General features: G+C 45.0%; 1 protein-coding gene across 2 annotated transcripts in view; it reads left to right on the top strand.

Annotated features, from left to right (window-relative positions):
* LOC122557073 (diacylglycerol kinase eta) overlaps positions 1-27,595 on the top strand; it is a 223,800-nt gene that overhangs the window by 87,963 nt on the left and 108,242 nt on the right. The gene's annotated exons all lie outside the window — the stretch shown is intronic.

The raw sequence follows: 27,595 nt of genomic DNA, 5'->3' as shown, positions 1-27,595 counted from the left end.
TGATTGGGTAACAAGGAGATAGGCAAAGGAGTGTAAAAGGCTAACACTGTTTCATTTAGCTGGTTTGGAATGAGTACTCTGAGATACGTTTTAAAATGCTCCAACAGAGGGGGAAGGAGCTGGAGAGGTTGGTCCATTTTGAGGGGTAAACCCGGAGATTTTTAAACTTTAACAAAGGTTCCGCATGGTAGACTAATCCGTAAAGGGATCAGATGGGATTCAGGGTGAACTTGTCGATTATCCACAAAATTGACCTAATGTCAAGAAACAGAGAGTGGTAGTGGAGGGTTGTATTTTGGACTGGAAGCCTGTGACCAGCAGTGTTCCACAGGGATCGATGCTGGGTCTACCTTTGTTTGTCATTTATATAAATGTTTTAGATAAGACTGTAGGAGGTAAGTTTGCAGATGGTGCTAAAATTGGTGGCATAGTGGATAGTGAAGAAGATTACCTAAGATTACAAAGAAATCTTGACCAATTGGGCTAGTGGGGGTTGAGGAGTGGCAGAAGGAGTTTAATTTGGATAAATGTGAGGTATTGCACGTTGTTAAAACAAACAAGGGCAGGACTTATACAATTAACGGTGGGGTGCTGGTTGTGCTGCAGATCATAGAGACCAGGAGTTTAGGTATGATTTAGAGGTGCTGGTGTTGGACTGCGGTGGATAAAGTTAAAAATCAGACAACACCAGGTCATAGTCCAAAAGATTTATTTGGAAACTCTAGCTTTCGGAGCACTGCTTCTTCATCAGGTGATGACTACCTGATGAAGGACTCTGAAAGCTAGTGCTTCCAAATAAACCTGTTGGACTATAGCCTGGTGTTGTGTGAGTTCAAGTACATAATTCATTGAAATTTGCATCACAGGTAGACAGGGTGGTTAAGAATGTGTCTCGCACTTCATTGCTCAGATCTTTGAGTATAGAAGATGGGACATCATGTTGACATTGTACAGGGACATGGGTAAGGCCTCTTTTGGAATACTGTATGCAGTTCTGGTCACTGAGTTATAGGAAGGATTATTAACTGGAGAGGGTTCAGAAACGATTTACAACAATGTTGCCAGGAATGGAGGGTTTGAGAAATAAAAATAGACTGGAAAGTTTGAGACGTTTTTCACTGGAGCATAGGAAATTGAGGGGTGACTTTCTTTGTGTTTATAAAATCATGAGGGGCCGAGATAAAATGAATGAGAAAGATCTTTTCCCTTGGCTGGGAGAATTCAAAACTCGGGAGTATATTTTTAAGGTGGGCGGAGACAGATATAAAAAGGACATGAGGGTTACCTTTTTACACAGAGAATGGTTTCTGTGTGGACAGAACTGCTAGAGGAAGTGGTGGATGCAGGTGCAGATACAATGTTTAAGAGGTTAATGGATAAGTACTTGAATATGAATGGTTTGGAGAAAGTGAGGACCGCAGATGCTGAGATCAGAGTCAAGAGTGTGGTGCTGGAAAAGCACAGCAGGTCAGGCAGCATCCGAGGAGCAGGAGAATCGACGTTTCGGGCATAAGCCCTTCATCAGTAATGAGGCTTGTGGATCGGGGCTGAGAGATAAATGGGAGGGGGGTGGGATTTGGGGGAAGGTAGCTGGAAAAGCGGTAGGTGGATGAAGGTGAAGAAGAAGGTGATAGGTCAGAGGGGTCCAGAGGATGGTGCCGAGTTGGAGCTTGGGACTGGGATAATGTGGGAGGTGGGGAAATGAAGAAGCTGTTTGAATTCACATTGATCCCGTGGGGTTGCAGGGTCCCAAGGCGGAATATGTGTCCCACCCGCACCAACCAAGGCGGAATATGTGTCCCACCGCCCTGTGGCTGAACACTTTAACTCCCCCTCCCACTCCGTCAAGGACTTGCAGGTTCTGGGCATCCTCCGCCTTAGGACCTTGCATGGGATAAATTGGGATTCCAACAGCTTCCTCATTTCCCCTCCCCCAACACTATCCCAGTCCCAGGCCTCCAACTCGACACCACCCTCTGGACACGTACATCACTACCCCGTCTGACCTATCACCTTCTCCCTCACCTTCATCCACCTATCGCTTTCCCAGTTACCTCCCGCAACCACCCCCCCCCCCGCCCCCCATTTATCTCTCAGCCCGCTGATCTACAAGCCTCATTCCTGACGCCCGAAACATCAGCTCTACTGCTCTTCGGATGCTGCCTGACCATCGGTGCTTTTCCAGTACCACACTCTCGACTTGGATGTATATGGGCCAAGCACTGACAGGTAGGACTAGTTTAATTTGAGATTATGGTCAGCATGGACTGGTAATGATCTGTTTCCATGCTGCATGACTCTATAAACTAAAAGAATTTAAAGTTTTCCACAGAGGATGAGATTGTGCGGGTGTAGGAATGTCTCCAAATCGATTGCCTGTTGATAGGCATCAGTGGTTAGCACTGCTGCCTCACAGCGCCAGGGTCCCGGGTTCAATTCCTGCCTCAGGCAAATGACTGTGTGGAGTTTGCACATTCTCCCCGTGTCTGCGTGGGTTTCCTCCGGGTGCTCCGGTTTCCTCCCACAGTCCAAAAATGTGCAGGTTAGGTGAATTAGCCATATTAAATTGTCCATAGTGTTAAGTGAAGGGGTAAATGTTGGGGAATGGGTCTGGGTGGGTGGCTCTTTGGCGGGTCGGTGTGGACTTGTTGGGCCGAAGGGCCTGTTGCCACACTGTAAGTAATCTAATCTAAGTAAGTAATCTAAATCTCTGTGGACAGCTGTAGCTGTTTGGATCACAGGCCTGTCATGGTGGTGGTGGGGGGGATCAAGGTGAGTAAAAGACCTACAAGATTAAGAAGTTGAGTTGATGTTTCAAATGTGGAAGGTATTTCTGCCTGTGAATTTTTTTGAATTGTGAAATGACTCTGAGAGGTTTAGAACAGCCAGTTAGCAGCAGGATATTTAATGTTAGGAATTCAGATACCATTCAGAAGACTCCTGTGTCTGCCAATTGGAGTTTGACCTTATTAAGTCACAGAGCTGCAATTCTGCTGAACCCAAATCATTGAATCTCTCTGGTGCATTGTCCCATTAAGACTTCATGAACCTCTGAAGAGTATCCCATCCAGACCCATCCCACAAGGCTATCCCTGTGATACTGCATTTCCTCATGGTTACCTGCCTAGCCTGTACAGCTCTGGATACTATCAACAATTTCCTGTGGCCAATCCACCTAACCTGCACATCTTTGGACTGTGGGATGAAACCGGAGCATCTGGAGTAAACCCACGTAGACACGTGGAGAATGTACAAACTCCACGCAGTCGCCCGAGGCTGGAATTGAACCAGTGTTGTGAGGCAGCAGTGCCCCTGAGCCATCCAAAATTCCTGACAGATACCTGCCATATTATGTCATATGGTTACTGCAAGATTTATGACAAGCCTGGAATGAAGTGGTTTGTTTTGCTTGATTGCAGGATTGCATAGGAAATGCAGGAAAATTTCTTCAAATTTCAGCTGCGTACATATTGCGCTAGAAGTGAATGGCATCCTGACTGTTGTGGTAGGAGTCACAGCGATTGGGATTTTAATCTGACAACTTCCATTAAGTTGAGCTCACCCCAAACTGTTGCTAGCACTTAGTAACTCATGAAGATCACATTCATCCATCATCTTACTCCCGTGACCTGGTCCAGTGACAATTCAAATTAAATATTGTCATTATGCTCCAAAGCAGTGCCTTGGGATAGGTTATCATTTTAGTCCAGTTTATTGTTCTTGCTTTTCCTTACCTAGCACAGCAGGCCATAGGTTCAAGTCCTACTGCAGGATTTGAGCACATAATTCAAGCTGACACTGCAGAGCTGGATATGAGGGAGTGCTGCATCAGTGAATTGTCATCTTTCAGATGAACCATTAAACTAAGGTCCTGTTTCCCTCTCAAGTTAAATCAAAGCATTCCTATAGCACCAATAGCAGGATATTAGCCCTGCTATCTTGGCTAGTATTTAACCATCATGTATCATCATTAATACAGAATAACTGGTGATTATTATATTACTAATATTAGCAAAGGAAAGGCCGCACTAAGTATCCTTGCTTCCCACTGTTGTAGCAGTGATTGTGTAGCACAGGCTGAGATTCAGGTCATTGGGACTGCCCTAAAGATGTTATTTCATTGCAACTGGTTTTGCAGTAGACAGGAGACCAGGGACAGCTCGTGCTCTGCTATTCAGACCACCCAAACTGTAGCTTGTAACAGTGGTGATGGATATACTGGATTGGTTCTCCATCTTTGTATAAACCATGGAGAATCTCAGAAAATTATAGACAATCTGCCCACCATTCCCTATTAATTTATTTCAATTGAATAACACTGAATAAAGGAAAGGCTGGCCTAAATTGGGAGCAGATGTTCTTAGCAAATGCGCAACAGGAATGTGGAGGTTGGTTTCGGAAGCACTTGCTGCTGGTGCTGGATTGGTTTGTCCCACTGTGGCAAGGAAGGGATGCTAGGGTGAAGGAACCTTGGGTTGTAAGGGATGTGGGACATCTAGTCAATAGGAAGAAGGAAGCTTACTTAAGGTTGAGGAGGCAAGGATCAGACAGGGCTCTAGTGGGTTACAAGGTAGCCAGGAAGGAACTAAAGAACACACTTAGGAGAGCTGGAAGGGGGCATGAAAAAGCCTTGGAGGGTAGGATTAAGGAAAACATCAAGGCATTCTACACTTATGTGAGGAACAAGAGGATGGCCAGAGCGAGGGTAGGGCTGATCAGGGATAGTGGAGGGAACTTGCACTTGGAATTGGGGGGGGGGGGGGGAGGTAGGGAAGATTCTTAATGAATATATTGCTTCAGTATTCACTACTGAGAGGGACTTTGGCGTTTCTGAGGACAGCATGAAACAGACCGATATGCTCAAACAGTTTGATCTTAAGAAGGAGGATGTGTTGAAAATTTTGAATAACACAAAGATAGATAAATCCCAGAGGCCAGATGGGATTTATCCAAGGTTACTACAGGAAGCGAGGGAAGAGATTGCTGCGCCTTTGGCGATGATCTTTGCCTCCTCACTGGAGTAGTACCAGATGATTGGAAGGTGGCAACTGTTAGTCTCTCTTTCAAGAAAGGGAATAGGGATAATCCTGGGAATTATAGACCAGTCAGTCTTATGTCTGTGTTGGGCAAGGTATTGCAGGGGATTCTGAGAGACAGGGTTTATGATTACTTGGAAAACCATAGTTTGATCAGAGATAGCGTGGCTTTGTGAGGGGCAGGTCATGCCTCACAATCCATATTGAATTCTTTGAGGATGTGACAAAATACATTGTTGAAGGTAGAGCAGTGGATATGGTGTATATGGATTTTAGTGAGGCATTTGACAAGGTTCCCCATGGTAGGCTCACTCAGAAAATAAGGAGGCATGAGACACAGGGAAACCTGGCTGTCAGGATACAGAATTGGCTGGCCCATAGAAGACAGAGGGTGGTATTAGATGGAAAGTATTCAGCCTGGAGCTTAGTGGCCATCCATAGGGATCTGTTCTGGGACCTCTGTTCTTTGAGACTTTTATAAATGAATTGGATGAGGAATTGGAAGGGTGGGTTAGTAAGTTTGCCGATGACACAATGATTGGTGGAGTTGTGGATAGCTACTGTAGGTTGCAACGGGACATTGACAGGATGCTGAAAGGGTGACAGTGGCTCAGTGATTAGCACTGCTGCCTCACAGTGCCAAACACCCGTTTAACTCCGGCATTGGGTGACTGTGTGGAATTTGGACATTCTCCCTGTGTCTGCATGGGCTTCGTCCAGGTGCTCTGGTTTCCTCCCACACTCCAAAGATGTGCAGGTTAGTTGAATTGGCAATGCTAAATTGCCCATAGTGTTCAGGGATGTGCAGGTTCGGTGCATTAGTCAGGGGTAAATGTGGAGTGATAGAGTACTGGGTCTGGGTGAGTTACTCTTCAAAGGGTCAGCGTGGACTTGTTGGGCCGAAGGGCCTGTTTCCACACTGTAGGAATTCTAATTCTAAATTCTAAAACTAGGCTGATAAGTAGCAGATGGAGTTCAACGTGGAAGTGTGAAGTGATTCACTTTAGAAGCTCGAATTTGAATGCAGAATCCAGGGTTAAAGGCAGGATTCTTGGCAGTGTGAAGAAACAGAGGGATCTTGAGATCTTTGTCCACAGATCCCACAAATTTGCCAGTCAAGTTGATAGGTTTGTTAAGAAGACATATGGTGTGTTGGCTTTCATTAGCGGGGGATTGGGTTTAAGAGCCGCGAGGTTGTGCTGCAGCTGTATACAGACCTGGTTAGACCACATTTGGAATAATGTGTTCAGTTCTGGTCGCCTCATTATATGAAAGATGTGGAAGGTTTAGAGATGTTGCAGAGGAGATTTATCCAAATCTTGCCTGGACTGGAGGGCATGTTTTAAGAAGAAAGCCTTCAGCTCCCTCAACCTTTTATCATTGGAGTGAAGAAGGATGAGAGGTGACTTGATGGAGGTGTACAAGATGATAAGAGGCATAGATAGAGTAGATAGCCAGACACTTTTTCCCAGAGTGGAAATGTCTATCATGAGGGGGCATAATTCTAAGGTGATTGAAGGAAAGTTTAGGGGAGATGTCAGAGGTAGGTTCTTTATACAGAGATTGGTGGGTGTGTGGAAAGCACTGCCAGCAATAGTAGTAGAGTCAGACACATTAGGGACATTTAAGCGACTTTTGGATAGGCACATGGATGATAGTACAATGAAAGGTATGGAGGTTAGTCTGATCTTAGAGTAGGATACAAGGCCAGCACAACATCGAGGGCCGAAGGACCTGTATTGTGCTGTACTGTTCTATGTTCTGTCTCTCAATTAAGGACTACTCCTTGGGGATCTAGCAGCGAGAAGGTAAGTCCCTTATTCGCATGATGTGGGCTTCAGGGTTTGAATGGGGACGGGGTTTCCATGGTTTCGAATCTGGGACAGGCTTCTTTGCCATCCGGGTACCCCCCCAGATCTGTGCAATTCCAGGAACACCCTCTTAACTCAGCAGGTAGGTCACATGGCCTCCCAGCCAGGAAACTAACCACATTTCTTGCCCGGTGAGGAGGCAGGTGAAGAGGAGATGGTGAGGTACAGCCCTTTGGTGGTCATTAAGTGACCACAAGAGTATAAACACCTGTCTTACAGCAGTGCCTCATTGTTGAGCTGATGTGAAGGAGTGGGTTTCTCTCCTGAGCGAACTCATTTCCATCTCTCCTTGTCTGTCTCACCCCTACAGGGATGTTAAAATCACATCCTTAGTGTGATTGTATTGTGTGGTGGATGTGGGTATAACATGTTATAGTGCTTCATAGCGTCATATACATGGGTATAGTGTATTATACAGTGTTTTATAGTGTTACGTGTAGGAGTATGGACTAGTATGAGAATGTGTGCTATTGTGTAAAATACCGAGCTATGGTGCGATGTGTGGGAGTATGGTGTGTGATATAGTAGGCAATGGTGTGTATACGGGACTATTATGTAGTGTGATATAATGTGCTATTCTATAATCCACAGGGTGTGTGGTACAGTGTGATGTCCTGGAGTATGGTGTCCTATTTCAAATTTACCCCAGTTGGCATTGCTAAATGTATCAAAACAGCTCTGACATGGCGGGTGGAGTGTGGATCTGGATGATAACTATTCTATGATGTGCAGAAATTTGAAAATGAGCCGTGCATTAAAACATGAGACCGCTTGGCCCAACCAGCACATGCTGGATTTTTACTTTCCCTATGAGCCAATAGTTAGAGTCACATTCCTCTGTTCTCAGTTGCTGTTGCATTGGTTTCCTCTTTTTACATATGATCGAATCTGGATTTTAGGGGAACCAGCAAAGTTAGGGCAGCCCTTCCCTGTGCTTGAATCACCTCTTGTGCAACAATTGGATATCCTCCGTGACTTGAGCTGTTTGGCTCCAAATCTCTGGAATTCCTTCCATGCTACTTTCCTCACACCTTCCTTAAAATCTACTTTTTAGTGCTTGACCCCTGTCTTCACCTCTCTTGTCACTGAATCAATGCCAATTCTTTATCTGCATCGACTCCAGTGAAGCTGCTTGGGCTGTGGCACTATATCAATGCAGGGGGGGGTTGTTACAGTGGTAGTGGAGAACAAACGTGCATTCCTCTGGCGCCCATTTTGGGAACATGCCCAACCCTTTCACTCACTGAATTAAACAGCAAGATTTCACATGGCAGGACAGTGGCAGATCTTCTTAAAGAAGTATTTCTGCAGGCTATTTTAGGACAGGTGTCCACACGTGTGAACATGGTTATTTATGACCGAGTTATTTTTGGAAAGGACTGCCCAAGGATGTCACATTTTTAGTTGCTCCAATTATAATTAAGAAGTATGCGAAGAGAGATTAGGAAGCTGGTAGACCGCATTACTGTCCCGCCCTTATCCAGAGAGCCTGTTTTCATTCACAGGCAGCAGCAGTGGTATACTGGGGAAGGTAAATCCCTTTCACAGCTTTCCTGTTGCTTGATACCGAATTCAGCTGGTTGCCTTTGAGCCAGAGATGACATTGTCAAGCTTAGATGTAAACATAATACATCACCAGGTTATAGTCCAACAGGTCTATTTTGCTAAAAGTTCTGTGTCTTATGAGTCCTGCTCCACAGCTACCTGATGAAGGAGCACTGCTCCGAAAGCTAATACTTCCAAATAAACCTGTTGGACTATAACCTGGTGTTGTGTGAATTTTAACTTAGTCCACCCCAGTCCAAAACCGGCTCCTCCACATCATTGTCAAGCTCGGCACAGCAGGTATGAACTTCCTTTCCTTCAGGCACTTTCAACAGAGTTGGGAAATAATGAGTTAAGGGCAGGCCATGACGACATCATCCCCATGGGCAACGTGCTGCCGAGAGAGAGGACAATGCATTATTTATCTTGTCCTCCCCCTTTAGTGTAAGAGGAAGGAAGAACTTCCATTTTTACAGCATGTTTTGTGGCATCTTCTCAGATGATCACTCCTAGTAACTTGTGGTATTAGCTACCTCTGCCAGTATGTGGTAAGACTTTAAGACGCAGGAGCAGAGTAGGCCATTCAGTCCCATCGCGTCTGCTCTCTCATTCAATGGCTGATCTGATAATCCTCAACTCCATTTTCTTGCCTTTTCCCCATAACTCTTGAATCCCTACTTGATAAAAAATCTGTCTACCTCACCCTTGAATATACTTAATGACCTAATCACTAACAACACTCTGTGGTAATACTCCGAGAGAAAAGAATTCCTCCTCATCTTTACCTTAAATATGTGACCCTTTATTCTGAGTTCATGCAAAGGTTGATATAATTTGCTGCTGCCAAGCCTCCCTTCTTTTGTCAATAAATTTGTATATATTCGCTAACATTTCCCAGTACGACAGGTAATTTCATTGGAACCTATGAAATGTTTAATGGAATTGACTAGGTAGATGAAGATACAATGTTTCCTCTGGTTGGGAAGTCCAAAATCTTAATTTCAAAACATTTATAACCAAAATAAGGTGAAATTATTTGACTCAGAGTTGTGAATGTTTGGAATTCTCTACTCTGAAGGGCTATGGAAGCTAAGTCTTTGCAACTGATAGATTTCTGATTACAAGTGGCATAAAGGTTTATAAAGATAATGTGGGTAGAAGGTGTTTGATCAGCTTTGATCATATTAAATCAATAGAATCCTACAGGGTGAAAGCACGTCATTCCGCCCATCAAGTCCACACCAACCCTCCAAAGAGCATCCCACCCATCCTCCTATCCTATCCCTGTAATCCTGCATTTCCCATGGCTAATCCACCCAACCTCCACATCTCTGATCACAATGAGTCCATTCAGCATGGCCAATCCACCTAACTTGCACACCTTTGGACCAGGGAAGGAAACTGGAGCATCCAAAGGGAACCCACACAGGTGTGGGGAAAATATGCAAACTCCACACAGTCGCCTGAGGCTGGATTTGAACCTGGATCAATGTGCTGTGAGATAGCAGTGCTAACCACCTGAACCACCCTGCCACCCTTGGACCATAGAATGGGTTCAATGGGTCGAATGGCCTGCTCTTCTGAAAGGTGTATTATCATTAGCATAGAGTTCCCACAGTGTGGAAACAGGCCATTTGGCCCAACAAGTCCACACCGGCCCAACAAGTCCACACCGGCCCACCGAACAGTATCCCACAGATCCGTTCCCCTACCCCATTACTCTACATTTACCCTTGACTAATGCACCTAACCCACACATCCCTGAACACTACGGGCGATTTAGCATGGCCAATTCTCCTTACCTGCACATCTTTGGATTGTGGGAGGAAAACAGAGCACCCGAAGGAAACCCACACAGACACGGGGAGAATGTACAAACCACACAGTCACCCGAGGCTGGAATCGAATCTGAGTCCCTAGCAGTGTGAGGCAGCACTGCTAACCACTGAGCCACCATGCTGCCATTATATGTTATCAGTTTTTTTGAATTTGGATTGTTTTAAAAACAACAGGCAGATTGATATTGACCAGTTCTATGAATTTTTGTTTTGCTTAATTTGAAGGTGAGCAAGTCACTCTAGAACAGTGGCCCAAATCCAGTATTGCTCTAAGAGCAAGCTCTCAAAACAGCAGTGAAATGAACAACCTTACGGTATTGTTGAGAGATAAATATTTGCTAGGGGTCCACTGCTTTTCTTTAAATAAGGCTGTGATTTGGTTTTACATCCACCTGAGATTGTAGAGGCGGTCATAACTGAACAAAGCTTCCTCCGATAGTATGGCCCAGTCCATTGTGATATTGAAGTGTCAGCCTGGACAATATGCACAAAGTTAGGGACGAATGATTTGGAATAGATGGATGATAATGTGGGAAGAAAAAAGGATGTGTGGCTATTATCTATTTATCCCGGAGGAGCTGCCCATTACTCATTATGTAAATTCACAAAGAGACTGGTCTAACCTGCTCCATCAGACCTGGGTGTCAGGAGCTGAAATATGCAAATGCCTTCAAAAAGTTGGAAGAAACAGCTTGACTGTAAAAATATACACTGGCTTCACCTGGCAGAGGTGAGAGAGCAGAAACTGGAATAAGTAAGCAGTCTCGCTTGAATCAGAAGGCCCATAGGCCACAGGTCTCTCTCCAGAGGCATGGGCACATCATCTGAGTTGACACCCTCGCTCAGCACTAAGGGTTAGAGGTGCTGTCATTTGAAACTCCAGTCTCTGAAGACCAAGTGAACCCTCCTTTATTCCCTTTCAATTTTTGAGTGGTTATATTCAAAGGAAATGCCTCTGAGAGCTAACGCTGAGTTGTTTTGAGGGCCTTGGGGTAGTAATGATTGTACACTTCAACCGTGGGGTAGTTCTGTTTCGAGGGAGTATGAATCATAATGTTGTTGTCCCTACATTGGACCAGTGCTCTTTGTGATTGCATCTTCCCATCCCGGAGTTTCAGGTCCTGGATATCGTGCTTCCATATGCTATTGGATTATTGGATGCAATACAACTGGTTATGTACGTTAAGTCAGTGATGGTCTGTACCTAGAATTTGGTGGTACCCTAAATGCCAAGCTCGGCTCAACGGGCAACACACCACTCTCGCAGTGAATGTGGGTTCAAATCCTATCCTGAAGGCAATCATTTAGAACTGAAACTACAGTGTAGTACAGAGGGACTGTTGCATCAGCAGAGATGTCATCTTCCAGCAGAGATGCTAAACTGAGGCCCTGTCTGCCCTTTTATGTTAATATAAAACTCTGAAGACACTCTTAAAGACATTAAGATATTTTGAGGAAGCTCAACTGTGTTCTCTTCCACATCCCACTTTGACTGGCATCATGAAAGCACACTGTCTGTTCATTGCTGTGCAAATTCCCTGCCATAGTTTCTATATAGTAATTGCAGCCACATTTCCAAAGGATTAACTCAGCTGTGAAGCACTGTGGAACATTCTGAGACTGTGAAAGGTGCCATGGAAATGCACAATCTCTCAATAAGTTGATGTCTAATTCAGTGAAAGCAGGTGGAAAGAGTGGTCATTCACAGCAATGGGCAATAAAGTGACCCTCAGTGTCAAATTAATGAAATGGATAAGTGCCCTCCAATCAGTGCTTGGGAGTGGACAGGGGTTAAAATAAAATTAGCAAAGTGATAGTGTCACAATCTCGGCTGGGAGGTTCAAGTTCCAACACGTCCAGGGGTGTGTCAGAGTATGTCTGAACATCTTAATTCAAACTATCTAAAAATCCATTTATCAACACTTAACTGAATCTGATCTCAACCAAACTTTTCAAACAGATAAATTCCATCGATATGACAGGCTTTTTAAAACATTTCAGCCTCACGTGATTTTGTGTGGTCATGTTGATGCTGACTCACTAACACTCAATATACATGTAAGCACCAAGTCAAAATCTACTTTTGTGAGTGAATCATTGGTTGAGTTCATCAGTGTCATTGTGCAGTCAGTCATTAACCCTGGTGACGAAGACAGAGTCCAAATGTTTTATTTTAACCCATAGTCAGTCTCTCTAATCAGCATCTTTACTGTGCTCTGGCAAAAGATCAAGATTGTGTTTTATTCCCCCCCTCACCCCTGCTCATATCATCACCTCTCCATACCTGCTACATTCCTCACAGTCAGCTGGACTGTGACTCTGTATGGAAAGGTAAAAGCAGCAACGTGAGAGAACCGGGAATTTACTTTAGTGTGAGGCTGCTGGGAGCTGTGGCGGAGAACTCTAGCCATTTAACAGCAGGTAAAAAGGAAGATTTACCCCTGTTCAGTCCTGTGATGTGTGTGTGTGTGTGTTATCTCCCAGATTGGATCCAGCAGAGGTTCAATACTGAGTGCAAAGAGAAGATGAACTTGGTCTTCTGAAAGAGCAAACTATCGGCAGTGACTTAACCCTCAGAGAGAGCTGATAGTTTGGATCAGTTTAATCATTTGTAGATGTGGCATGATAAACTATGCTATGGGATGGGGTATTGAGATGTATTGTGCAGTAACAGAGATCTCTTTGGTTGAGAATTGAATAAACATTTACTAAATATTCAACCTTGCCTCTGAATGAGAAAGTTGTGTGTAAATCTCTCTCTAAAGACATGAGTGTTTAATCTAAATTGACACTCCACTGCAACACGAAGGGAGTGCTGTGTATTTGGAGATGCCATCTTTCGAATAAACGTTTAAACTGAGATACTGTCTGATCCGTTAGCGCAATATAAAAGATCCAATTGTATTATTTCAAATTTTTAAAAATGCATTATTTATAGGGTTCTGGCCAGTATTTATCTCTTAGCCAGCATTGTTAATGAAACAGATAATCTGATCATATCATGACTGTTTGGGAGTTAGTGGCCAGTCCAGGCACCTGCATTTTCTATATTACAACTGTGTCTAACATTTCAAACATAACCGATTCTTCTCAAAGTGCAGTGGGACGTCTGAGGTTGTGAGATGTTTTACGTAAATGCAAGTTTGTTTTTTTAACGGTTTGCGACACAGTAGAATTAAAAAGAGAAAGTCAATAATGGTTGTGATTAGTAGCTGCTAAGTTTGGATTTTACAGGAAGGGAAGACAGACTAAGTTGAGTTACATGATTTTCAGGCCCTTGGAACAAGATGGTACAGGGATGTGAACATCGCTGACCAGCCCAGCATTTATTGCCCATGCCTTATTCCCATGAGAAGGTGCTGGTGAGCTGTTTTCTCTAACTGCTGCAGTCCATGTGGTGCAACCACAGTGCCATTACAGGGAGAGTCCTAGGATATTGACCCAGTGACATTGAAGGAACCGTGATATATTTCAAAGTCAGGTTGTTTTGCTTCAGAGGGGGCGGTGTTCCCATGCATCTACTGTCCTTGTCCTTCTAGATGGTAGTGATTGTGAGTTTGAACAATGCTGTTGAAGGAATCTTGATGAGTTGGTGTAAATCTATTTTGTAGATGGTACAAATTGCTGCTACTGAGGTTGGTAGTAGACCAAGTGATTGTAAATGTGATGCTGATCAAGTGGGCTGTATGGTCCTGGATGGTGTCAAGCTTGTTGGAGCTGCACCCATCCAAGCAAGTGAGGAGTATTCCAACACACTCCTGACTTGGGCCCAGTAGATGGTGGACAGGCTTTCAGGATGATGCTTCCAGCTAGTTTTGACATGTTCTTACAGCCACAGTATTTATTTGGCGAGCTCAGTTCAGTTTTTGGTCACCAGTAACCCCCAAGATGTTGACATTCAGTGATGGGAAATGTCATTGAATATCAAGTGGAAATAGTTTAATTTGGTTTTGTTGGAGACGGTCCTTGCTTGGCACTAGTATGGTGCCAATGTTGCTTGCAAAGAAGTGTCAATATAAATGCAGTAAGGCTAGAAAGACCAAATGAAGAATGTGAAAGTGAATTGGATCATCAAACACATGTTAAGGGCAGCACTACCAAAGTTGTTGGAATGTCTTTCATTAATTCTTAACGTACAGCATTCGAGGAGTGCCAAATTCTCCGAGGGCTTTAAGGCAGCAGGAGATTACAAGGAAAGGAAAAGTCACGCAAGGACTTGAAAACATGAGTGAGGATTTTAAAGTTGAGGTATTCTAACACCAGGAGTCATATCGGTTTGGGAGCTGAAACATGCTGAGGGAATTTGGATACAGCACGTAGAGTTTTGGATAACTTCAAATTTACAGAAGGTCAAAGATGGAGGGCTAGCCAGAATAATATCATTCTAATTTTGTTTGGAGCTAACAGAATTGTCACAGTGCAGGAGGAGGCTATTCATTTGTCAGCATTTTGATTTAGTGCCAATCTCCTGTCCTTTCCCTATAACTCTGCCCATTGCTTCTACTTAAATAACTATCCAACGTCCTCTTGGCTGCCTCGATTTGTCTGTGCGTCCACCACATCTCCAGGCAGAGTATTCCAGCCCCCAACTCCTTGTTGCATGAAAAAAGATTTTTCGCACCTCACATCTGCTTCTTTCACAACACATTTTAAAACTGTGCCACTTCATTCTGGATGTGTTTACAAACAGGAACTGGTTTCCCCCTATTTACTCTGCCCAGACCCTTCATGGTTTTGAAAACCTATATCAGATCTCCACTCAGCTGTCTCCACTCTAAGGAAAACTCCCCCAGATCTATCCTCGTAACTAACGTGCCTCATCCCTCAAACCAACCTTATAAATCTGTTCTGTCATATCTCAGTGCAGTCACATCTCTCCTATAGTGTGATGCCCAGAACTCTAAGCACAATATTCCAATTGAAGTCTGACAAGAATCTTATGTAAATTCATCATATTTTCCTTGCTTTTGTTCTCTATGTCCTCACTAACAAAGCCCAGAGTAATGCATGAATCATTAATAGCTCTCGCCACCTGTCCTGCCATCTTTACTGACTTACGTACATATAGTCTCAGCTCCCCCTACTTCTGAGCCAGCAGGTCTGGGTTCAAACCTCACCTTCTCCAAAGGTTTTCAATAACATCTGAACAGGTTGATTAAAAATATCTACACACGAGCCTCTCCTACGCATCTTTAGAATAGCACTATTCACTCTCGGCCATCTATTGTCTTGGTCACCCACACTTTTCCATATTGAACTTTATCTGCTCCCTATCAGCCCACTCCATCAAGTTGTCCATATTTTACATTGTTTTCCTCACAGTTTAAAATCCTCCAAAATTTTGTGTTGCCTGCAAATTTGGAAATTGTCTCCTGCACACCATTTAGATCCTGCACTTAGAAAAAACAAGGTTTCTGCTATTTGCCCCTGGGGAACTTCACTACAAACCTTCCTCCAGCCAGAAAACATGCCCATTATCCATTTTGACTTTCTTCTTCCTAGAACGCAGGCAATTTTGTATCCGTATTTCCCTTGTTCATTTTATTCCATGACCTATAACTTTCCTCACAAGTCTGTTATGTGATTTTACGTTGAACATCTTTCAGAAGTCAGAAGCAAAATCTGAAAATTGCTGGGAAAACTCAGCAGGTCTGGCAGCACCCGCGGAGAGAAAGCAGAATTAACATTTCGGATCCAGTGAACCTTCTTCAGAACAGGAAGCCCTTGTACACCATATCTACCCTTTCTGTTACCTCTTGACAACACTCCAGCAAGTTGATTAGACAAGACTTTCCCTCAACAAATCTGAAATTATCCACATTTTTCCATTTGACCATTAATTCTGTCCCAAATAACTTATTTGTAGAAGTCACCTCACCATTGAAGTTTTACCAACTCGTCTATAAATACTGGTCTTATCTTGACAACTTTTTTTTTAACACTTCTCCAGTCCTTTGTCACCACACCTGTATCCAGGGAAGATTGAAGGTTAATTGCCAGTGCCTCTGCAATATCTCTTGCTTACGTTCATATCCTTGGGTTCGTTTTTTTCTGTTTCAGGTGCCTTATCAACTTTAAGTATCAAGAGCTTATCTAATATCTCCTCCTTATCAATGTTGTACCTTTCTAGTGACTGCATTTCATAAGAACATAAGAAATAGGAGCAGGACTAAGCCATTCAGCCCCTCAAGCTCGACCTGCCATTCAACAAGATCCTCATGTACCAGGACAGCATTTGCCTCATTGGTAAAGACAGTCACAAAGGATTCATTTAACACCTTGCCATTGTCTTCACTTGATCACCCTCCTCCTTTTTCCAATTCTTTTACTATTTATGAGCGGCACGGTGGCACAGTGGTTAGCAATGCTGCCTCACACTGCCAGAGACCCAGGTTCAATTCCCGCCTGTCTGTGTGGAGTTTGCACATTCTCCGGTTTCCTTCCACAGTCCAAAAAATGTGCAGGTTAGGTAAATTGGCCATGCTAAATTGCCCGGAGTGTTAGGTAAAGGGGTAAATGTAGGGAATGGGTCTGGGTGGATTACTCTTCGGAGGGTCAGTGTGGACTTGTTGGGCCGAATGGCCTGTTTCCACACTGTAAGTAATCTGGTGGAAGTAGAAGACTTCAGGATTTCCCTTTACGTTAGCTCCCAGTTCTTTATCATAATCCCTCTTTGCTTCTTTCATTTTCACCTCCCTTTGAACCATCTGTATTTAGCTGAATTTTTTAGATTACTTACAGCATGGAAACAGGCTCTTCGGCCCAACAAGTCCACACCGACCCGCCCAAGCGCACCCACCCAGACCCATTCTCCTACATTTACCCCTGCACCAAACAGTACGGGCAATTTAGCATGGCCAATTCACCTAACCTGCACATCTTTGGACTGTGGGAGGAAACCGGAGCACCCGGAGGAAACCCACGCAGACACGGGGAGAATGTGCAAACTCCACACAGTCAGTCGCCTGAGGCGGGAATTGAACCCGGGTCTCTGGCGATGTGAGGCAGCAGTGCTAACCACTGCACCACCGTGCCACCCATTTTTAACAACCTAAGTTACCCCAACTTGGTTTTATATCTGAGTAGAGATTATCATATTTATTTACCACCCAGTAGCCGCCATCAGCACAGTTTTTCTTCCTTAGCTTGATTTTATCTCTTCGCTATCCATACACCTCTGGATTTGTTTGTCCCACCTTTTCCTTTCAAAGGAATAGACCTTGACTATGCCCAGGGCATCTCCTTTTTGAATGTAGCCCATTGTTTAGCTACTGTTTCTCCTGCCTCCAGTCTATCCAGGTTAGCTCTGTTCCTGCCCCATTGAAATCATGTCTCCACCAGCTGATTAGCTTAACTCTGGATTGACCAATATCATTTTCTTAAACTATCATCCTAAACCTTATGATATGCTTATCACCGTTCACAAAATATTCCTCACTCTGGCAATACCTTCTTTCTTATTGGTTTCAACACTTGCTGCTGGACTGAATTATCCTGAACACAATGTAGGTACACCTCCTCCTGCACTACTGCTATCCCAGTTGATATATGGCTAATTAACGTCCCTCATTGTAATTATCCCATGATGTTTACATCTCTCTATAATTTCCTTAATGATTTGTTCTTCTCCATCCTTCCCACTAGCTGGTGTCTATAGACAACACCAAGCAATGTAATTGCACCCTTCTTATTCCTCAGCTCCAACCGAATTGATTCTATCTTTGGACTCTCGGAAACAGTCCTCCTTCTCCAATATTGCAACGCTCTCCTTAACCAAAAATACAACTCTGCCTCCTTTTTCCTTTCTTATCTTTTCCAAACACCAGGAATACTAAAAAAAACTCAGACTTGTCTTCCCTTGAGCCAAGCCTCTATTATCGCCGCAATCACATCATCATGTGGCAGTCTATGCATGTAACTCTCTGTCTTATTAATGAAACTCTGTGCATTCACAAACATGCAATGTAACTGTGATTTGGTCTTCATTCCTGTCTCCATTAATCTGACTCCACCTATTAACTTACTATTTTCTACTTTAGTATTATCTGCCCTACCCAGCATTTCTGGTAATGCTCTCTAATCTCCTCTCTTTGTTCCCACACCCCTGCTCAGTAAGTTTATCCCTCCCTGTTCAGCACTAGGAAATCATTCACAAGGAACTTATTCCCAGCTCTGTTCAGAAGCAACCCTATCTAGCTTGTACAGGTGTCATCTCCCCCAAAGCCAGTGTCCCACGAATCTAATCTCCCTCCTGCACTATCTTTCCAACCATTCATTCATCTGTTTTTATCTTCCTATTTCTGTACTCACTCACATGTGGCACTGGGAGTAACCTGGAGATTACTACTTTTGAGGTCATGCTCAGTAAATTTCTACTTTGCTTCCTAAATTCTAATTGCAGCGCAACATCTCACTTCCTATCTACATTGTTGTACCAACTTCAATCACAGCCCTGTCTGTTTGCCTTCCCCTACAAGAATATTCTGCATCTATTTGGTGATATCCTTCAGTCTCTTGGAGGCAGCATACCACCCTGGAGCCACATTGGAGGCTGCAGCAATGCCAGCCAATTCCCCGACTTAGAGAAACCGCTATCAGTACTATTATCTCCTGTCACCTCTAGCTGGGCCACATGTGGTGCCATAGGCTTGGCTCTTGCTGCACTTCTCTGGAAATCAATCACCTTCATCAACATCCAGAACGGAAAATGGTTTAGTGAGCAGGACCTCTGGAATCTACTGAGGAATATACACCACTCTCCACAAAGCACAAGACAAGCTTTCCACTTGGTCAAACTGCTCTACAGTACCTTAAGTATTACTTTACTAAGTGTAACTTTAGATTCTTTTGTTAACTTTAAAAGAAAACTAGTCTTAATTTTATACTATCAGCTAGAACTTACTCTTATTCTATGAACTACAAATTAAAAATCTTCACGCTTATTCAAAAAACAGCTCCATGTTCCGTGCCCATACATTCTTACTTTAACTCTGCCAGTCGACAGAAAAAGTATAGTTCGTGGTTTCAGCAACAAATGAGGCAAAGGTTCTCCCATCTATGTAACAACATGCCTCTGTAATAAGAACCAGTGTTGCATTATGAAGACAGCAGAAATGCAGCAGCGAGAGTACAGAGTTGGAGTATTAACAGATATGCAGTTGGACTATTAAGAGGCACAGAGTATGAAGAAACAATATTAACATGGATTGGAATATTAGGTGACATGGAGTATTAATATACAGAGTAAGTCAGTATTAAGAGATGCAGAATTGGAATATTAGCAGCTTGGATCTTGAAATAGACAATAGACAATAGGTGCAGGAGTAGGCCATTCTGCCCTTCGAGCCTGCACCACCATTCAATATGATCATGGCTGATCATCCTTAATCAGTATCCTGTTCCTACCTTATCTCCATAACCCCTGATTCCACTATCCTTGAGAGCTCTATCCAACTCTTTCTTAAATGAATCCAGAAACTGGGCCTCCACTGCCCTCTGGGGCAGAGCATTCCACACAGCCACCACTCTCTGGGTGAAGAAGTTTCTCCTCATCTCTGTCCTAAATGGTCTACCCCATATTTTTAAGCTGTGTCCTCTAGTTCGGCACTCACCCATCAGCGGAAACATGTTTCCTGCCTCCAGAGTGTCCAATCCTTTAATAATCTTATATGTCTCAATCAGATCCCCTCTCAGTCTTCTAAACTCAAGGGTATACAAGTCCAGTCGCTCCAGTCTTTCAGCATAAGGTAGTCCCGCCATTCCGCCCGAAAGGAATACCTTTTGCCCAGGTATTCTTCACATTTGTGACAGACAAAAGACAAGGAGTAACTCAGATGTTACTTAAACAAACCCTTCTTTATTTAACCCTTCAGAAACTAATACCCAAACGTAAAATATACATTCATTGTAACATTTAATTCTTACTTAATCTATTTTAACTTCAACTTAACTCACTTCATTTAACTTCACTTTACCTTAGGTTTAACTTAATTCACATTTAACCCTAACTCTATAACTTTGGCTTGAAACACATACTACCCTGATGTGAGTGAATTGGCCAACTTTGCTCTCAGCATAGATCTTGCCTTTGTTCTTTGTCTTCTCTGAAGATGACTTCAGGGCAAATGCTTCTCAGTATTGGTCTTGAAGGCTCCTCCTGTGAAATCTGAGTTCTGCTAACCTTTATCACAAAATGTGCCCAAGGGTGGCATGGTGGCTCAATGGTTAATACTGCTGCCTCGTAGTGCCAGGGACCTGGGTTCAATTCTACCCTTGAGTGACTGTGTGGAGTTTGCACATTTTCCCTATGTCTGTGTGAGTTTCCTCTGGGTGTTCTGGTTTCCTCCCACAGTCCAAAGACGTGTAGGTTAGGTGGATTGGCCATGTCACATTGCTCATACTGTGCAGGCTAGGTGGATTAGCCATGGGAAAATGCAGGGCTATAGGGCAGGGGGTGTGTCTGGCTGGGATGCTTTTTGGAGGGTTGGTGTGGGCTGAATGGCCTGTTTCCACACTGAGGATTCAATAATTCCAGAAGCTCCTCTGGTACTCAGCCAATGAATTGACCAAAGCCTGATCACAATGTTTGGTCCCAGCCAATGGAGTTTACTGGGAAACAGCTCCCAAATGTTTATGTCTCGTCTTAAACAGGCACATGCCATACTCCATATAAGGTAATAGTGGCGGCAGTATGTCAAGCAGGTTACCCTTATTTGGTCAACACAGGTCACAGCTTACAAGGTCACAACGTGACCTGGCTGCAGTTTTAACTGAGGTCAGAGTTTAAGCTACCTTCACCAAAATTCCCAGCATGCTTGATTGTAGCTCTTAACCAGACTCATTGCCATTTCTGCTGCTCGACACGTAACCACATGGTAGTGAAGTGAATCTCAAATCAGAGGTGTATAAGTTAAAAATAGGAGTGATTTCTCTACAAACTTTCTGATCGAGAGCTACTCAAAACATATTTTAGCAAGTCATTTTTGACTGTGAAACAGTGGGATTTTTAAAATTGATTTCAACAACTTACATCTGGCGTTCATTCAGCCACACACCCTGTGCAATTACAACACAAAAGCTTCAGTAAACAGTAAAAACTATTTCCTCATTGCCAGTGGTATATTATCATATTCAATCTTAAACTGATCTTATAACGTAAATCAGTATGAAAAGGGATTTGGTCCATATCAAACCCCGTGTTCTACGTGCTGTTGGAGTATTCAATGGGAACAGTGTAGAAGTTTTACTCTGTATCATACTCCATGTTATACCCGTCCTGGAGTGTTTCATGGGGACAGTGTGGAGGAAGCTTTACTTTGTATCTAAGCCAGTGCTGTTGCTATTCCTGGGAGTGTTTGATGGGGACAGTGTTGAGAGAGGTTTACTTTGAGTTTACTTCCAGTTTGAAAAAAACAGAGAAGGTTTTACATTGTATCTAACCCCATGCTACACCACTCTCGGGAGTGTTTGGGAAAGTGTTGAAAAAGCTTGAATTTCAGCCTAAAAGAGTGAAGGGGGCTATAGTCTGTATCAAATCCTGTAATGCCCCTGTCCTAGAATTGTTTGGTGGGAACAGTGTAGAGGCAGCTTTACTCTGTTTCTAACCTTGTGTTGTAACTGTGTTGGAAGTTTGATAGGTATAGTGTGAATTTTACTTACAACTGAAACAATTGAAGGCAGTTTTCCTTTCAGGTTAAAAAGACTCAAGGAAGCTTTACTTACAATTTAAAATAATAGAGGGATCATTTCTCAGTATCGAACCATGTGCTTTCCCTGTCCTGGGTGTGTTTAATGTGTTCAGTGTAGACAAAGTTTTACTCTGTCAGGAACCCTATGTTGGACTTGCTCTGGGAGTGTTTGATGAGGAGAATGTAGAAAGAACTTTACTCTGTGTCTAACCCCATACTGTACCTGTCCTGAGAGTGTTTGATGGGACAGTGTAGAGAGAGCTTTACTCTGTCCAAGATTTTAAGCAACACAAACTCTGTGTTACTTTAACTGGGTCACATCTCTAAATATAGAATCTTTGTTTGAACTGAAGCCAGTAACGAGCAGGCGCTATAAATATCTCAGAATGCAGGCTTTCATTTCCTCTTTGATCTCCTAATCTCTGCTCTTATTGGAATCCATATGCATTTGTTTACTTCAATGACTTTTATGTTTTATAAAAACAATGTCACTTCACAGTTTTAATATTGTGGTACTTTATTGATATTAGCAGTGCAGTTCTGGGATAGGCTTCCTTTTTTTTTTGCTTTGCTTTATTTGCATATACTTCCTTTCGACACTTTACATATGTGTCATAAGAATGAATGAGAAACATTCCAGCAACTTTAGTCACTGATATTCTGAACTGGACTCTCCAGCTTCACATGCCCCATCCTGAACAATATATTGTTCTGTCTCTCCAGTTACACTATGAGTAAATTAAACTCTGTGTACCATCGCCAAAATTTTCTCGAAGGGATTGTGAACTTACAACTCGATTCTCTCAGTCTGGACTTTTCTTAAAACCCAAACATACTGGAACTGATTCACTGTTTATTGATCTCCCCATGAATTAACTCTTTAATATCATGTACATGTCCTATACTCTTGACCTAAAGTACACCATTCACAAATTGAGGACATCCCAAAGAAATTTAAAAACAGTTTTGGAATGCAGTTGGCAATTTGAGGGTAGCAAAGTCCCTCAAATTGAATTACTTTATTTTGCGTAATGTTGGTTGAGAGATGGATATTACTTATTTCATTTATTTGATTTACTAATTGTCACGTGAATCTTGTCACAAAATAATGAAAAGTGTTGTGTAATCGTCAACACTCTCCATTTTAAAACACAGAGAAATGTAATATAAAGACAGAAAAGAAAGTGACCTTAAGAGTCCTTCTTGGAGAAAGTGAGGATTGCAGATGCTGGAGATCAGAGCTGAAAAATGTGTAGCTGGAAAAGCGCAGCAGGTCAGGCAGCATCCAAGGAGCAGGAGAATCGACGTTTCGGGCATAAGCCTGCTCCTTGGATGCTGCCTGACCTGCTGTGCTTTTTCAGCAACACATTTAAGAGTCCTTGTTAAGTTCTCTGTCATGGGCCATGGACCTGGTGGCTAGGTGCTAGTCCTCCTCACTGTGCTGCTGCTAGAACAAAGGTTGCCACGCTTCGGTGCCATTTTGCCTCCATCAACGTCCTCGCCATTGAGTCCTCACTGGACCCCGCCAATGCAGGCGCCACTGATTACTGAACTGGCCCAAACTAAATTGCACTGCTGCCATGGGTCTGCTTCAGGCCTACCTCACCGATGCAGCTGCTGCTGCTGCTGCTAGGTTTTGTAACGGGGCCAAACACGCCTCCGCAGCAGGCAGGAGTCAGTGTGAGAACCGCCTTACCAATGCCGAGCCTGCTGAAAACCCAAGTTGCCACTGATGCCACCACCATGAGACCAACCTGCTGGGCCAACTCCAGCCCATGCTGCTGGTCCTATTCGAGTACATGCTCTGGGCCCACCCCAGTCTGGGCTACTGGGCTCACCCTGTCTGTGCTACTGGGCCCACTCCAGTCGGTGCTACTGGGACCACTCCAGTCTGTGCTACTGGGCCCACTCCAGTCTGTGCTACTGGGCCCACTCCAGTCTGTGCTACTGGGTCCATTCCAGTCGGTGCTACTGGGTCCATTCCAGTCTGTGCTACTGGGCCCACTCCAGTCTGTGCAACTGGGTCCACTCCAGTCTGTGCAACTGGGTCCACTGCAGTCTGTGCTACTGGGTCCACTCCAGTCTGTGCCACTGGGTCCACTCCAGTCTGTGCAACTGGGTCCACTCCAGTCTGTGCCACTGGGTCCACTCCAGTCTGTGCAACTGGGTCCAATCCAGTCTGTGCAACTGGGTCCACTCCAGTCTGTGCAACTGGGTCCACTCCAGTCTGTGCAACTGGGTCCACTGCAGTCTGTGCTACTGGGTCCACTCCAGTCTGTGCCACTGGGTCCACTCCAGTCTGTGCAACTGGGTCCACTCCAGTCTGTGCCACTGGGTCCACTCCAGTCTGTGCAACTGGGTCCAATCCAGTCTGTGCAACTGGGTCCACTCCAGTCTGTGCAACTGGGTCCAATCCAGTCTGTGCAACTGGGTCCACTCCAGTCTGTGCAACTGGGTCCACTGCAGTCTGTGCAACTGGGTCCACTCCAGTCTGTGCCACTGGGTCCACTCCAGTCTGTGCAACTGGGCCCACTCCAGTTTGTGCAACTGGGCCCACTCCAGTTTGTGCTACTGGGCCCACTCCAGTTTGTGCAACTGGGTCCACTCCAGTCTGTGCTACTGGGTCCACTGCAGTCTGTGCAACTGGGTCCACTCCAGTCTGTGCTACTGGGTCCACTCCAGTCTGTGCTACTGGGCCCACTCCGCTCCCTGCTGCTGCGTTTACTTGGCTCCCTGCTGCTGGGTTTACTTGGCTCTGTGCTGCTGGGTTTTCTTGGCTCTGTGCTGCTGGGTTTACTTGTCTCGTGCTGCTGGGTTTACTTGGCTCTGTGCTGCTGGGTTTTCTTGGCTCTGTGCTGCTCGGATTACTAGGCTCTGTGCTGCTGGGTTTACTTGGCTCTGTGCTGCTGGGTTTACTTGTCTCTGTGCTGCTGGGTTTACTTGTCTCCCTGCTGCTGGGTTTACTTGTCTCTGTGCTGCTGGGTTTACTTGGCTCCGTGCTGCTGGGTTTACTTGGCTTCCTGCTGCTGGGTTTACTTGTCTCTGTGCTGCTGGGTTTACTTGGCTCCCTGCTGCTGGGTTTACTTGTCTGTGTGCTGCTGGGTTTACTTGTCTCTGTGCTGCTGTGTTTATTTGGCTCTGTGCTGCTGGGTTTTCTTGGCTCTGTCCTGCTGGGTTTACTTGGCTCCCTGCTGCTGGGTTTTCTTGGCTCTGTGCTGCAGGGTTTACTTGTCTCTGTGCTGCTGGGTTTTCTTGGCTCTGTGCTGCTGGGTTTACTTGGCTCTGTGCTGCTGGGTTTTCTTGGCTCTGGGCTGCTGGGTTTTATTGGCTCTGTGCTGCTGGGTTTACTTGTCTCGTGCTGCTGGGTTTACTTGGCTCTGTGCTGCTGGGTTTTCTTGGCTCTGTGCTGCTCGGATTACTAGGCTCTGTGCTGCTGGGTTTACTTGGCTCTGTGCTGCTGGGTTTACTTGTCTCTGTGCTGCTGGGTTTACTTGTCTCCCTGCTGCTGGGTTTACTTGTCTCTGCGCTGCTGGGTTTTCTTGGCTCTGTGCTGCTGGGTTTACTTGGCTCTGTGCTGCTGGGTTTTCTTGGCTCTGGGCTGCTGGGTTTTATTGGCTCTGTGCTGCTGGGTTTACTTGGCTCTGTGCTGTTGGGTTTACTTGGCTCTGTGCTGCTGGGTTTTCTTGGCTCTGTGCTGCTGGGTTTTCTTGGCTCTGTGCTGCTGGGTTTACTTGGCTCTGTGCTGCTGGGTTTTCTTGGCTCTGTGCTGCTGGGTTTTCTTGGCTCTGTGCTGCTTGGTTTTCTTGGCTCTGTGCTGCTGGGTTTACTTGTCTCTGTGCTGCTGGGTTTACTTGGCTCTGTGCTGCTGGGTTTTCTTGGCTCTGTGCTGCTGGGTTTTCTTGGCTCTGTGCTGCTGGGTTTTCTTGTCTCCCTGCTGCTGGGTTTACTTGGCTCTGTGCTGCTGGGTTTACTTGTCTCTGTGCTGCTGGGTTTACTTGACTCCCTGCTGCTGTGTTTACTTGGCTCTGTGCTGCTGGGTTTACTTGTCTCTGTGCTGCTGGGTTTACTTGGCTCCCTGCTGCTGGGTTTACTTGGCTCTGTGCTGCTGGGTTTACTTGTCTCTGTGCTGCTGGGTCTTCTTGGATCTGTGCTGCTGGGTTTACTTGGCTCTGTGCTGCTGGGTTTACTTGTCTCTGTGCTGCTGGGTTTACTTGTCTCCCTGCTGCTGGGTTTACTTGTCTCTGTGCTGCTGGGTTTACTTGTCTCTGTGCTGCTGGGTTTTCTTGGCTCCCTGCTGCTGGGTTTACTTGGCTCTGAGCTGCTGGGTTTTCTTGGCTCCCTACTGCTGGGTTTTCTTGGCTCCCTGCTGCTGGGTTTACTTGTCTCTGTGCTGCTGGGTTTTCTTGGCTCTGTGCTGCTGGGTTTTCTTGGCTCTGTGCTGCTGGGTTTTCTTGTCTCCCTGCTGCTGGGTTTACTTGGCTCTGTGCTGCTGGGTTTACTTGTCTCTGTGCTGCTGGGTTTTCTTGGCTCTGTGCTGCTGGGTTTTCTTGGCTCTGTGCTGCTGGGTTTTCTTGTCTCCCTGCTGCTGGGTTTACTTGTCTCTGTGCTGCTGGGTTTACTTGTCTCTGTGCTGCTGGGTTTACTTGGCTCTGTGCTGCTGGGTTAACTTGGCTCTGTGCTGCTGTGTTTACTTGGCTCCCTGCTGCTGGGTTTACTTGGCTCTGTGCTGCTGTGTTTACTTGGCTCCCTTCTGCTGGGTTTACTTGGCTCCGTGTTACTGGGTTTACTTGGCTCCCTTCTGCTGGGTTTACTTGGCTCTGTGCTGCTGGGTTTTCTTGGCTCTGTGCTGCTGGGTTTACTTGTCTCTGTGCTGCTGGGTTTTCTTGGCTCTGTGCTGCTGGGTTTACTTGGCTCTGTGCTGCTGTGTTTACTTGGCTCTGTCCTGCTGGGTTTACTTGTCTCCCTGCTGCTGGGTTTACTTGGCTCTGTGCTGCTGTGTTTACTTCGCTCTGTGCAGCTGTGTTTTCTTGGCTCTGTGCTGCTGGGTTTACTTGGCTCTGTGCTGCTGTGTTTACTTGGCTCCCTTCTGCTGGGTTTTCTTGGCTCTGTGCTGCTGGGTTTACTTGTCTCTGTGCTGCTGGGTTTACTTGTCTCTGTGCTGCTGGGTTTTCTTGGTTCTGTGCTGTTGGGTTTTCTTAGCTCTGTGCTGCTGGGTTTACTTTGCTCTGTGCTGCTGGGTTTACTTTGCTCTGTGCTGCTGGGTTTACTTGTCTCCCTGCTGCTGGGTTTACTTGGCTCTGTGCTGCTGGGTTTACTTGTCTCTGTGCTGCTGGGTTTACTTGTCTCCCTGCTGCTGGGTTTACTTGGCTCTGTGCTGCTGGGTTTACTTGTCTCTGTGCTGCTGGGTTTTCTTGGCTCTGTGCTGCTGGGTTTTCTTGGCTCTGTGCTGCTGGGTTTTCTTGTCTCCCTGCTGCTGGGTTTACTTGTCTCTGTGCTGCTGGGTTTACTTGTCTCTGTGCTGCTGGGTTTACTTGGCTCTGTGCTGCTGGGTTAACTTGGCTCTGTGCTGCTGTGTTTACTTGGCTCCCTGCTGCTGGGTTTACTTGGCTCTGTGCTGC

Source organism: Chiloscyllium plagiosum, unplaced genomic scaffold, assembly GCF_037043375.1.
Source record: "Chiloscyllium plagiosum isolate Xiang-an unplaced genomic scaffold, Cpla_swu_hap1 HiC_scaffold_11, whole genome shotgun sequence".
Taxonomy (NCBI): domain Eukaryota; kingdom Metazoa; phylum Chordata; class Chondrichthyes; order Orectolobiformes; family Hemiscylliidae; genus Chiloscyllium; species Chiloscyllium plagiosum.
Note: the sequence above shows the minus strand (reverse complement) of the source record. Positions and strands in the feature narration are given on the sequence as shown.